General features: G+C 42.4%; 1 protein-coding gene and 1 pseudogene across 1 annotated transcript in view; both read left to right on the forward strand.

The window, feature by feature from the left end:
- Positions 1 to 13,485, forward strand: part of CALD1 (caldesmon 1) — a 199,617-nt gene that overhangs the window by 11,291 nt on the left and 174,841 nt on the right. The gene's annotated exons all lie outside the window — the stretch shown is intronic.
- On the forward strand, positions 485 to 1,166 carry LOC138377014 (ferritin heavy chain-like; annotated as a pseudogene).

The raw sequence follows: 13,485 nt of genomic DNA on the forward strand, positions 1-13,485 counted from the left end.
GGGTGGGGGGAAGTCAATGGACAAGTAATCAAATTCAATATATAATATGTCAAGTGGTCACACACGCCCAGAAGTAAAAGAACACAGGGTGGGGGATGAGCGGTGTCACGGGTGGGATTGTTCTCATTTCACACAGGGTCACGGAGGCCTCGGTGATATGGTGGCGTTCAGTGGGGATCTAAGGAAGTGCAGGGGAGAGTCTCGGAGATCTTTGCAGGGGAAGAGCAGTCTAGACAGAGGAAGCAGCACATACGAGGGGTCTGAGCAGCAGTGAGCACGTCGCGTCCGTCGTAGGAATACCTGCAGGCCACTCTACTTTGGTGCCTTTGGGTAAATTCAAAAAGAGGCCCACTTCCGGTTCCGGGCAGACCGGCGGCCATTTCCCCGCCACCTAGCCAGGAGCCTGCCCTCTGCCGGCCGCCGCTGCCCGCGCTCCCGAGGCGCCTTCGCGTTCTTCTTGCTCCCCGCGCCTGCGCTTCCCATCATGGCCGCGCTGTCTCAGCTGCGCCAAAACTACCACCCCGACTGTGAGGCCGCCGTCAACAGGCAGATCAACCTGGAGCTCCACGCCTCCTACGTGTACCTCTCCATGGCCTTCTACTTCGACCGCGACGACGTGGCCCTGAAGCACTTCTCCGGCTACTTCCTGCGCCGGTCGCGTGAGGAGAGGGAGCACGCCGAGCAGCTGCTGGGCCTGCAGAACCAGCGCGGTGGCCGCATCTGCCTCAGCGACATCAGGAAGCCCGACCGCGATGACTGGGAGGGCGGGCAGCGGGCCATGGAGTGCGCCTTCAGCCTGGAGAAGAGCATCCACCAGAGCCTCCTGGAGCTGCACCAGCTGGCCACCGAGAAGGGCGACACGCAGCTCTGCCACTTCCTGAAGAACCACCACCGGCCCGCACAAGCCGGTCAAGGCCATCAAGGAGCTGGGTGGCTACCTCACCAACCTGCGCAAGATGGAGGCCCCAGGCGCCGGCCTGGCGGAGTACCTCTTTGACAAGCTCACCCTGGGCTGTGCCGCGGCAGCGACGAGGAGAACTGATCTGGGACTGTCCCCACAGCTATGGGTGCCTTCCCAGGTCAGCACATTGCCCTTTCAGAACGTTCACTTAAGTTTTTTCCTTTCAGTTTTACCAGTGTTTCCAATAACGTTATCTGGTTCTTAAAGCAAAAAAAAAAAAAAAAACCAACTAGCTCTGACTAGAGCAGAGGGGCAGGATAGAATGACATGAGCAGAAGTCTGAGAGATGGAAGGGCAAGATCAGAGAGGGACTTGTAGGATTTCATCCTGAGTGTGCTGGGAAACCAAAGGAGAGTTTTCAATAGGGAAGTGGCATGACCCTGTTTGTGTAGTTTGAGCTGCAGAAGAATGGGCCGAAGGTGGCGGTGGGGATGGAGAGGCAGAACAGTAGGGAGACCAGTTGGATGCAGAAAATCAGATGAGCAGTGATATGTCCTAAGCAAGGTAACAGCAGTGGGATATGCTGCAAATTAAAGGCAGAAGAGAGAGGGAGGAGATTGAAGGATGCAAAGAGGGCCCTATCCCTTGGTTCCAAAATATTGTTACCACAACTTGCACACTGACTGAAGTCTTCCCTATCGTATGCTGTCTTTTGAGTTTGAAGAATTAAAGATCCTGTCAAGACAAATTCTGTTTTTATTTTTGGATTTAAAAAGCATAGCATTTAGTGAGAAAAATAAGAAACAGAATGACATATAATACATTTACGTAAATTAAAGATGCATGCATACAAAATGATGCTTAAACTTTGGAAGAAGACATGCAGTGCAAAAGTGCACAGTAAACAGAATAGGATGGTTACCTACAGTGGAGAGATGTGAGAGACAAGAGGATGTTATGAAAAAATGAAACAAAACAAAACAAAAAGCACAAAGTTCCAGAATGTATATATTTTTTTTTAGATAGAGTAAAACACTAAACATTATTGAGCATTAGCAACTCAGTACTGATCAGTTAGTCGAGTCTAGAGCAGGTCCTTGAGAGAACAGGTCTTGGGATAGTCAGGCTTTGACAGCAAATGGTAAAAAAGTGGGTATCATGTGATCAGTCCAGACTAGGTGTTTAGGACATTAGACGTGAGAAAAACAGAGTTCTGAAAACAAATTTCACCTCCTTCCCATTTCTATCTAAAGCTGGCTCTTCATGAAGTTTTATTTTTACTTCTCCCCACCCAAAACGCCCCACTCCAACCCAGTTTTCCAAAAGATATCCTATTCTGATGTTTAAGAAAAACTTTAGTGTTTTCCTCTGTGCTCAGTGGAATTTCACCAATTTCTCTGGAATGACAAGTATCAGAAAAAATTCTGTGGTGGCTGAAACCACTGTTCCATAATCTGTTGAGGTTCAAGGTCTCATAGAAAGAAAAATTACAGTCGTATAAAGTTAAAAAAATAAAGCTGGCAGTCAGGGGGCTACTTGAGGTTTAATCTCGGTTTTGTGCTGGTAATAGCTCATAGCTAAGTACCTCTTAGTTTACAAAGCATTTTCACATTTATTAATCTATTTGATCTTCACTTCAACTCTTGTGAAGCAGCTACTTTACAAATGTGAAAACTAAAACTCAGAGAGATTAAATGACTTATTCAAGTTGCTTAATTTATAATCTGTATTCTTCCTATGTTAGAACTCTTTCTGTATTCTGAGGTCAGTTACTAAACCTGTGGCTTCCCATAAGTGAACATTGTAACATTTGCCAATTCAGTTTACAGGGATATATAAAAGAAAAATGATGATAATATGGGGGGCACAACTTGCTGGAAGAAAAGTGCTAAATAAATAAATAAGATAGATAGATATTTACCATTATTTTTATTTATTATTATTTTTGAAGTATTTGCAATCAAGTTTTTGAAGCTTATAAACCATCTTAAAGTGATGGTATTTATTTAGCAGTGACCTGGCAACCCCCATATTGGATCTACCAGGCACTCTTCTCTGTGAGTTTCCCAAGGGGAGAAATATGGACAGAGGCCAGTGCTGTGAGAGAAGGAGCACTTTCCCTATCAGCTGGGGCCTTGGCCCCAAATCCAGGCTATCCCCCAAGTGAGCTTAGTTGGACTACACTTGACTCTACAATTGAAAGTTGGATTTTATTCTATTCCGTTGGGGAAGAAGGACTAGTCCAAAGCCCACCAGCCACCAAAATGAAGAGGTGGTATGTGAAGAAAGGAGTAGAAAATAGGATGGCCAGGCAGTCCTCAGTGAGTATAGCCCCAGCTCTCCTTACTACTCCAGCCTGGTAAAGGGAGAGCATTTGACCCCAAATAGGTGCGCTCTAAGGCTTTAGACCCAAGTGCCTAGATGATGTAGACCAGTGTCTTTGATCCTGAGCAATCTCTCACATGGGTTTTCTTCAGGGGAGGGGAGGAGCGTTAGAGTGCTGAATTGGGAGAGTTGCTGAAAGCTCTTCTAGCTAACAGTTCCCAAATTAAGAAATTTAGAAGAATCCCAACATTTGGAAATCAGATCAGAAAGTTAAAATTCTCTAAAATTCCTTTATTCCATAACATTTTGTCCTAGGCCTTATACCAGGTGCTGGGAGACGAGAATGAGGACTGGCTCATCTATAGCTACATCAATACCTTTATCTATCTATCTACCGTCTATATCTGTCTATCTGAGCCATAGAGTGTGAATAATCAATTGAAATAAAAACTTCCCAGAAATTATCCATTCAACAGAGTGATTTGGAGATAGTCTTTCTAAGGAGATACATTCATATAGAAGACCAGGAGATATTAAAATAAAAATAATACATAAATATGAGATCCCTAGCTTGAAAGAAGGCAACACAATGTGGATGGGAGGCAAAGAGAAGGCTGGTGTTTTAAAGTTTAAGAAAGAAGAATATACTAATATTCCTCCAATATTATTTTAGGGAGAAGAAGTTCTCCCAGCAATGGGGTCTAGTTCTTCAGGCAGAAATATCCCTAAGGAGGGGCAATTTATCAGCCACCACAGATGGCTGGAATCATCCCTCCAAACTGGCCAGCCTCTTGGGCTCTGGGGCAAAACTTTCCCTAAAATCTCCTTCTCTGTGTCCTGAGGGGGTCTAGCCATTGGACAGGACCCTTGGTTCAAATGGCCACCTACCTCAGTTCTCTCTCTCAGGTTATATTTCCTACTTTATGTTAGTTAGTTGGCACTCTAGTTTCCAAATCTACCTTTAGCCATACCCACGTGTTTGTTATTGTCATTAACACAGCTACTACCTTCCAGAAGATGCATATGAACAAAGTGTCCCTGAAAGTCCATACATGGAAAGTTCTGCTTGAGGTATGCCTGGTATTCATGGATGTGTGGGAGGACTGTGTCCTTGGTTCCCCTCCCCCAGACACCTGCACCGCTTAATTAGGGTAGCAACGATGAGATTCCAGGGTTCTTGGCCTTGACCCAAATCCACACTCACCATTCCTCAGGCACTGACTTGGATTTTAAGTTTTGGTACTGGATTTGTATACAATTGAACATAAATAATTTTTTGTCACGATATCTTAATATTTTGTTTGTTTGCATTTTTAAATTCTGGCTCGAAAAGGCAGTGGAGAGAGAGAAAAATATAAATGAGTATGACAATATGGCTGGTGATTTCATGATATGGCCACTATTTTTAAAAGTTCCATGTTTGTCTTGTTCATCACTATGCCACTAGGACTTAATGGAATTGACAACACACAACAGGCACTCAAGAAATATTTGCTAATTATTAATTGATTAGTTACTAATCAATTAGCCATCACTCAATCAAATATTAATTAACTTGCCATTAATTAATTAATCTAGTGAGGGAAATAGGATGGATATACATTAATACAATCAAATCAAATAATTCAAATAAATGATAAAGAGAAAATGAGAGGGTCTGACTGCACTTCTTGGATTATAGGTAGTCCAAGAAAGGGTATGAACTGAGTGCTGGGAATTTAGAGGTGGCTTTCTGGTGGGTCAGCTGAAGCTTCACTTAACATCCATCTTTTTGCCCTAATTAAGAGTTGCAGGTGTCTGGGGGAGGGGAACTGAGGATACAGTCCTCCCACACGCCCACGAATACCAGGCATGCCTCAAACAGAACTTTCCATGTATGGACTTCTAGGGACACTTTGTTCACATGCATCTTCTGGAAGGTAGGGAAGTCCTAGCTTCAGGAAAGTGTGAAGGGGAGAAGCAACGAGACTGAAGTCACTGAGGCAGGGAATGCACTCCATGATGGGGGTGCTGGGCAGATGGGGGTAGGGGGAGGGTTTGTGTTGGGGATCATAGGAAAGGCAAGCAGAGGGGGATCATAGATCACCCCAAAATGCTCAGCCAAGCTTTGACTTTATCCTATTGGTAGTAAGATAATCCTGAAAGTTTATGAGCAAGGCCATTAATTCATGATGAAATCAAAAGGTCAGGGCTAAAGATGCATGTTAGTTGTCATTACACAAGAGGTAATTCTAGAAAACATGTGAACAAATGAAAAAAATTTTTAAAAATCCTATTAAGATAGAAATGACCTCTTCTTCCTCAGTTGCCCAGGGTGACCCCGACTGCCCAGAACTCTTATGAGAAACTTGCCCCACTTTACTGTACTTAGGGAATTCCACGTCTGTCCACCAGCAAAAGGTAAACCCCTTTTAGGAGAACGTTAGGTACGGTGTCTTATATAATATCCTTGTATTCCTAGGACTGGGACAAGTTTTGGTACAGAGAAGGTACTTCATTAACATTTGTCACATGAATAAATAAACAAGCAGTTAGTTCACAAACCAACTTCACAGACATTTCATCTCATTTAATTCTTACATCTGTCCTGTGAAGTAGGTATTATTGGTCTCAAAGAGAGAGGTGAGGCCTGGCACTGGAGGGTGCCCACATTTGGGGAAGAGAAAACACAAGTAGACAATGAGAAGAGGCCAGAGAGGTAGGATGACAGGCCGGACACCAGTGTCAGGAGCCACCAAAGACAAAGAGAGAACAAGAGGGGTTAGGGAGCATGGGGTGTGGGGACGGCAGAAAGGCTCAGCTCTGCAAGGATCGCAGACAGAACCACTCGGAGAAGGGAGGGAAGCTGAAGACAAAATGACCAGGGACGAAGAAGTGAGGTCAAGGAAGAAGGGGAGGGCACTGCACCGTAAATTCATCATTCATTCGGAGAAATTTGACACTAAAATAAAAGAGAAGAGTGAAGTGAGAAGAAACAAGAGTCAGTCAAAGGTATTTTCCCCCAAGCCTTGGAGCATGAGGTGAGATGAAATTGAACAGCACAGTGAAGGCTCAGCTTGAAAAGTGGGGAGACCATGGAGCTGCAAAAGCATTTCAGTATGCTCTCCCTCTCTCTCCCCCCACCCCCACCCCACATAAACTGATCAAAGCTCCCGCACAGCTTGGTTGGTGGTTAGATGCGTCTATGTTATATATTTACTTTGCTTAGTCCAAACAGCCATCTTTCCCCAGACTCGGCAATCTCTTTGAAAATATGGTTTCTCTTTTTTTCAGTCTTAAAAATAGTCTATCCCCCAAGAGCAATTGCTGCCTTCTTGCCTCTCAGATGACAGTCTGCAAGGCCAAAGCTACAGAACCTCACCCAAAATAGATCAAATATTTTAAATGTTTTCTTATTTGCACCCCTCACAAGTATGCCTGCAATGCAAAGCCAATTATGAGATTGGCTTTCTTTTTTTTTTCTGAAATGAGTGAAGGGTGTGTTTTCTGGTCAGGAGGGGAGGCCAGGCCTCACCACATGGTCTTGGTTGGATTTCAGACGCTTTCCTTAGGCGTGAACAGGAAACGTGCACAGCTGGGTGAACACGTGCAGAGCACGGTGGCCTCTATTGGGACTTGCCGTCCTGGAGTCCATCTTGTGCACTTGTCAGAGCTTCCCCATTCAAACAACAGTTTCTTTATAGGCAGACACGGTGTTTTGACAAGATTACAAAAGGCACAGAGCCTGACGCTAAGCCTTGCAGATAACAGAGGCTCAGATGCTGGTTAAATGAATGAATGAACAAAACTGTCTGAGAAGAATCCCGTCACAGCTGTGTGTGACTCAGGTACCCACCGCAGATTGAGAGAAACTTCTCAGAGATGAAATCTCTTTGCTTTCTCTGAGGGGAAAGCAAATCCAACAGCAATGAGTATGGGTGGACTGGGAAGCGTGGAAACCACAGAAATATCCAGTCCTCCTCTCCAGCTCAAGAAATAAGTAGACAGAAGTTTTCCGCAGGGAAGCTGAGGGGATGACCAGCCCTGTTCTGTGGAAATGGAAAACAGGAGTCCCTTCACCTATGCTGGGTCTTCTCTGATCACATCCTCTTTCCTCATTGTCAGGTCCTCACCTTGATCCCAGAGCGCCAATGCCCTTCTTCTACCACTTGGTGCCCCTAAAGACCACCCCATCAAAATGGGTCGGTGCAGGCTCTCGCTTCATCCGCACCCTGCTCATAAAGTAACGGGCACCAAGGCGCTGAGGCAGGCTTACGTTGTTAGCCCTTAAACAGTGACTCTGGATGTTATGGTGTCAAAGCCTTCATACACATGTGTGACCAAGATAAGGATGTCACAGTCAGGGCAGGTCCACTCTCTTGCTAGTTGGGCTGACCCTGGGCAAGCTGCACTGCTGGTCTTAGGACAAGGAAGGGGAGTGGCCTTTCTGGGTTAGTGCCCTGGGAAAGAATGTCTCATCTATATAGTAGTCTTTTTAAAAAATAAAAAAAAATGTGAAAATGTGAAAGTTTAAGGCTAATGCAATAAACACCTGTGTACATGCTTGGCAGAATTAGCAAATGTAATAATTTTGGTATTAATTGCTTCAGATATTCTTTTATACATTGCAGATATATTTTAAACTCCTTAATTTCATGACCCTTACCATTATCTTCTCTCTCTCCTTACAGCCAACAACTATCTTGAATTTGGTGTGTTTCTAGTCCACTCTTAGATGTATCCATAAATAATTCATATGGATAGAATCCTTCAAATTGAAATTTTCTTTTGTTTTTGTCTTCATTCAATATGTTTTGAGATCCAGGTACATCTAGTTCATTCATTTATAGCTACTATATAATACTCCATCCTATACCATCGTTTATTTAGCTTCTGCCTTGCTGATTGCTGTTGGGACTTTTCCCCAACATTTTTGCTATTGCAGACAATGCTCTTAATGAGCTTCCTTTGACGTGTTCCCTTGCTAAAGAGTGTGAGAGTTTCCCAAGAGGACAGACCTGAAAATGGGATCACATGCTGGATGTCGCTAGCTACTGCCAGATCACTCTACAAAGTGAATGCACCAATTTACTCTCTTATCCAAAATGCATAAGAATTTGCTTCCGCACATCATGAGCGATATTTAGTTTTGCAAAATTAAACACTTCTTTCCTTTACCAATCTGGTGGATGTGATCTATTGTCACTGTTATAACTAGCATTTTCCTGATTGCTAATGAGGTTGAGCATCATTTCAAGGTTTGGGACCCTTTCACTTTTCTGTAGATTGTTTTATCCTATGCCCCAAATGAATGGGTTGTTTCTCTCTCTCTCTCTATTGATTTGTAGGTATTCCTTGATATTCTAGATTCTAGTTCTTTGTTTTATATACTGAAAATTTTCCCTTGGTTTGTCTTTTCACCTTGTATATGGTGGCATTTGTTGAACAGAAGGTTTTACATCTTGATGTAACCAATCTTTTTTTAAAATTCTTAATATTTAGAAATATTAGTTAGCTTTTCCTTTGTAAAAAAAAAAAAAAAAAAAAAAATGCTCCAAACTCTCAGTGGCTTACAACAACAAACATTATTTCCTCTTCCCTTCACACGAGGCTTGGGTAAGTAGAACCCTGTGGGGCTCGGCTGAGCTCACGGGGCCAGCACAGCTCTGTGTGTCTCCTCCTTCTGGAAGCCAGGCTGAAGAGCAGCCACTTTCTGGGGTGTATTAGGTTACTGCACCGCTGTAACAAATTCCCATAAACTAGGTGCCTTAAAACAGCACATATTTATTCTTTCAGAGTTCTGGAGGCCAGGAGTCTAAAATCAAGGTGTGAATAGGGTTGTTAGCTTTTTCTGGGGCGCTGAGGGCGACTCCATCCCATGCCTCTGTGCAGGATTCTGGTGGTCACTGGCAGTCCCAGCATGCCCTGCCTGGTACATGAGTCCCTCCAGTCTCTGCCTGTGTCTGCACACCCCTACTTCTCCGTGTCTTGTGTGTCTCAAATCTCCCTCTCTCTTCTTCTTATAAGGGCATTTGTGGTTGGATTTAGGGTCCACCTGGGTAATCCAGTATGATCTCATGTTCAGATCCTTAACTTAATTACATTTGCAAAGACCCCAATTCCAAATAAAGTCACAGTCACAGGTTCTGGATGAACATATCATGGGGGAAGGGGAGCACCATTCGACCCACTGCATGGGGCATGTTGTTATCATGGCAAAGGGCAGATGCTCAAGGTGAAAACAAAACACGTGATGCCTCTTAAAGCCTCCACTGGGGACAGGCACACCATCACCCCTGGCCACCTTGCACCAGTCAGAGCAAATCACGTGGTCAAGTCCACCTCTTGGAAGTGCTGCAAAGACAAGTGTCGAAGAATATGAATGTTTAATCCCATTTAAGAGGTAGTGAATAGTTGGCAACAATAATTGAATCTATCACCAGCTACACTATTTTAAAAGTCAAATAATGGTATGTTTGCTCTTAACAGAAAGCAGGCATCTCCACCCCACCCCTTCCTGGAACTGGTGCTGCCCCCAAGCAATGGCTCTTGGCTTCTCCTCAGTCTCCTTTTCTGGGCTCTAAATGTTGGGTGTCAGTTCCCCCATCTCTGCTCTTCACTGTTTGCACTTCCTCAGGTAACTTCTCCGTGGTCGTGGATACTGTCTGAGAACTGATGACTCTCAAATGTGCATCTCAATCCTGGCCCCCTGCCCTGACCACCAGATTGTGTGTCACACTCCCTCTTCTCACGTGGGCTGAAAGTCTCATAGGCATCTTAATATGCCTAAAATGGGTCTGGTATGATTTCCATCCCTCCGTGAAAATCTCTGTCTCCCTCGAGGTCCCATTTTATTCAATGCTAACTGACATTTACTCAGTTAGCAGACCATAAAAGGAGACACCCTTGATGTCTCTCTTTTTCTCACATCCCTCATCCAAACCATCCACGACTCTCGATGTACCCCAGATTCAATGCTTTCTCAGTCCCCCAAGCAATACTGTCACCTGCTCTACACAGGCAGCCACCATGATTTTTTTCTCCAGGCTCAAAACTTTCCAATGACCTTCCATCTTTCTTAGAAAACAAAATCCGAAGTCTTTACCACAGCTCTTAGTATAAGGCTCTGTCTGGGTGGTGTGATCTGGCCTTGGCTGTCACGCCTCCTCAATTGCCCTGGACTCTTTGCTATTCCTTTACTATGCACTTGTTCGTGCCGTCAGAAATGCTTTTCCTTCATATATTCTCACTGCTTCCTCCTTCACTTTACTCATGTCTCTAGTGAAAACCTTCTTCAGAAAAGACTTCCCTGTTTCTCTCAATTTCTTTACCCTTTTTTATATTTTTATAGCACTTACCGCTTCCTGACATTATATATTTATGTGTTAGTTAATGTGTTTATCTGCCTCCCTCCATCAAAATGTGTTTTGTTCGCAATACCTAGAACAGGCCCCGGCATGTGGTAGAAACTCAATAAATATTTGCCCAGTGAAAGAACAAAGGAATGAATCAACTATTTTGTTGTTCTTTTAGGGATTTATTTCCATATTCCTAAGTAACATACTAATTCTGCTGTTTATTAAATTCTCAGTGGAAGACATTATCTATTGATTTCTTTCTAAACAAAATGAAGGTTTAGCTCTCTTATCCACCATCATCCTGCTAGCATGTTCTTGCCCACTCTCCTCTGAATCTAGTGACATCATCTTTGCTTTGGTGAAATCAATGTGTGGGATTTGCATTATTATGATTGTGTAATTTCTTCTCACAGTTGAACTGTATAGTGTCCAATGGTTACTTTTCCTTTCTTGCACAAATGTTTTGTTTTTTCTGAAATAATGATGACCTCAATCTTCCATTTAATTGTTTTCTATGTACCTATCACAAGTGCTTTCCCCAGGAATATATTGGGGAATCTATCTACTTGACTGTTCCTTAAAGCCTCCTTCCTGGAGTCCTCTGCTCCAACATCCAGGGTGTCTTCTCAACTAGCTACGCACATATTGTCCTGGGATTTTCTCTCACCATCATCATGGGACAACCTTTCACCTCTGTCCTGGGTTTTCATCCTCTGCCTCCTGATTTCTGTCTTCCTTCTTGGTTTCTAGTTTCCACCCTACCCCAGCATTTACCCCCCTCCTTTGGATGGCTCATATAACCTTGAGAACTTGGTAACTTCAGAGTGAAATATGTTTTAATTCATTGTACTGGCCCAATGAGCCCTTTGAATCTAAAAACTTGTGTCCTTCAGTTTTGAGAAGTCTTATTTTTTATTTCCTTTGATCATTTCCTTCTCATTATTTTTTCTGTCCTCTTTTATATGTGCATTCGGGTGTTGGAGTTTTTATTAATTCTCTAATGTTTTTATTTTTTCTCTCCTCTTTTCCATTTTTTCTTTTTCTTCTATTTTTCTGTAAGATTTTTCTAAACTATCTTCCATTTCTTGAAGATTTTTGTAAATTTCTGTCATATTTTTCATCTGTAAGAATTCTTTCCTGTTCTCTGAAAGTGACTTTTTAAAGCATCTTCCTCTTGTTTTATGAATAAAATATTTTCTGTTATCTCCCTGAGAATTGTAATTATATTTTTCTCCAAGTTTTCTTTCATTTCCTACCCTATCTTTCTTTCCTCCGAGTTTCTTTCTCTATTGCATGTTCTACTCTCCCTTCCCTTCATTTGATGCTCATATCTAAGAGTGAGGTTCTAAGCAGCTGATGGGAAGTTGCTGTACACAGGCTCACTAAAGGGTGTTAGACGACAAACCAGACGTTTCATTGGTCCCTCAAATGTCTGCGCCTGTAGATCTTTTGTCCATGGGCATGTCAGTTCCCCTGGAGGGGAATCCTCCAGTTTCCTGTCTTCAGAGTACAAAGCTAACTATTTGTGTCCTGGGAGCCCTGCAGGGTTAGGAGACTGGGAATGTTTCGGTGTTCAGTGACTTTCCCTTAAACATTCGTTTTAACTGGCCTGGGCAACGTAGCAAGACTCCGTCTCTACAAAAAATTTAGCAATTAGGTAGGTGTGGTGGCACCCACCTGTAGCCCTAGTTACTTAGGAGGCTGAGGCAGGAGGATTGCCTGGGTCCCGAAATTGGAGACTGCCGTGAGCCATGATCGAGTCACTGCATTCTAGCCTAGGCAGCAGAGTAAGACTCTGTTGATTAATTAATTAAAAATAAATACTTTTAATATTTAATAATTAATTACAAAATAAAATATTTTCAGTAGACAGTCTCCTCCCTGTTCACTGCTTTGGTACCTCTGAGTCCAGCACTTCTCTTCAGAGAACAAACAGAATAAACTTCCAGTTTTCTGTCTGGTTGAAAGAGGCGTATTCACCTGATTGTGTGGGGGCAGAGGATATCTGGGCTTCAAACTATTCTTTACTCAGACTTTCAACCAAATCTGTTTTCTCTTCCACTGCTCACCTTCAGAGGTACCCAGGGCTTCCACATCCTGGATTTTTCCTAGTTCTGAGGCTTAAGTCAGCTTCTTTCTTGTTGGCATCCCAATGCTCAAGGCCAGATTTCAGTTTTTCAACTCTGTTAAGTCAATTACCAACCATCCGTCCATTTTCCATATTCCAAAATTTGGCTGACATTGGGACTCCTGCTGATTCCTTTCCAGTACTCTTTGCCTTGTAGGATTTATTTATGATTTTTATATTCTTTACTGTAATTTTGGTGAGGTTTGGGAAAGGAGCAGAAATAAATGGGTGTTGCTCTTTGATCTGCTATGTTTAACTATATCCTCAAATTTATCAGTTTTCTCATTTGTAAGTTCTGGTTTATTTTTAATATTCCCTACCATATGATAAAAATATTCACTTTTGATTTTTTTTCTAATCATTTCCAAGTTTTGTTTTTTATGTAACCTAGTTTATTTTAGTGTGGGGTAGGAATTTTGAATTTAAGTTTATTGTTCCCACATAATCGATTGTAGCCCTACCATTAATAGTATAATCCACACTTCTAATTTATATTACTTCCTCTTTTATTTAAAAAATTTCCGTATATACTTGGGTCTGTGTCTAGGCTTTCTCCTTTATTCTATTGATCTATTTGTGTATTCTTGTGTCAATAACATTTATCTAAATTAGAATTGCTCTATAAAAATCTCCTTACCTATTTTTAGATCTTTACTTTTTCATATTTACTATTATTTTTTCAAATTCTACAACTTGTAATTTGGGGATTTTAACTAAAGTATTGAATATATAGATTACTTAGAGGAGAATTTACATCTTTACAATTTTGAGTTTTTCCATTCATGAAGATAGTA

This window comes from Eulemur rufifrons, chromosome 29 (genome assembly GCF_041146395.1).
Source record: "Eulemur rufifrons isolate Redbay chromosome 29, OSU_ERuf_1, whole genome shotgun sequence".
NCBI lineage: Eukaryota > Metazoa > Chordata > Mammalia > Primates > Lemuridae > Eulemur > Eulemur rufifrons.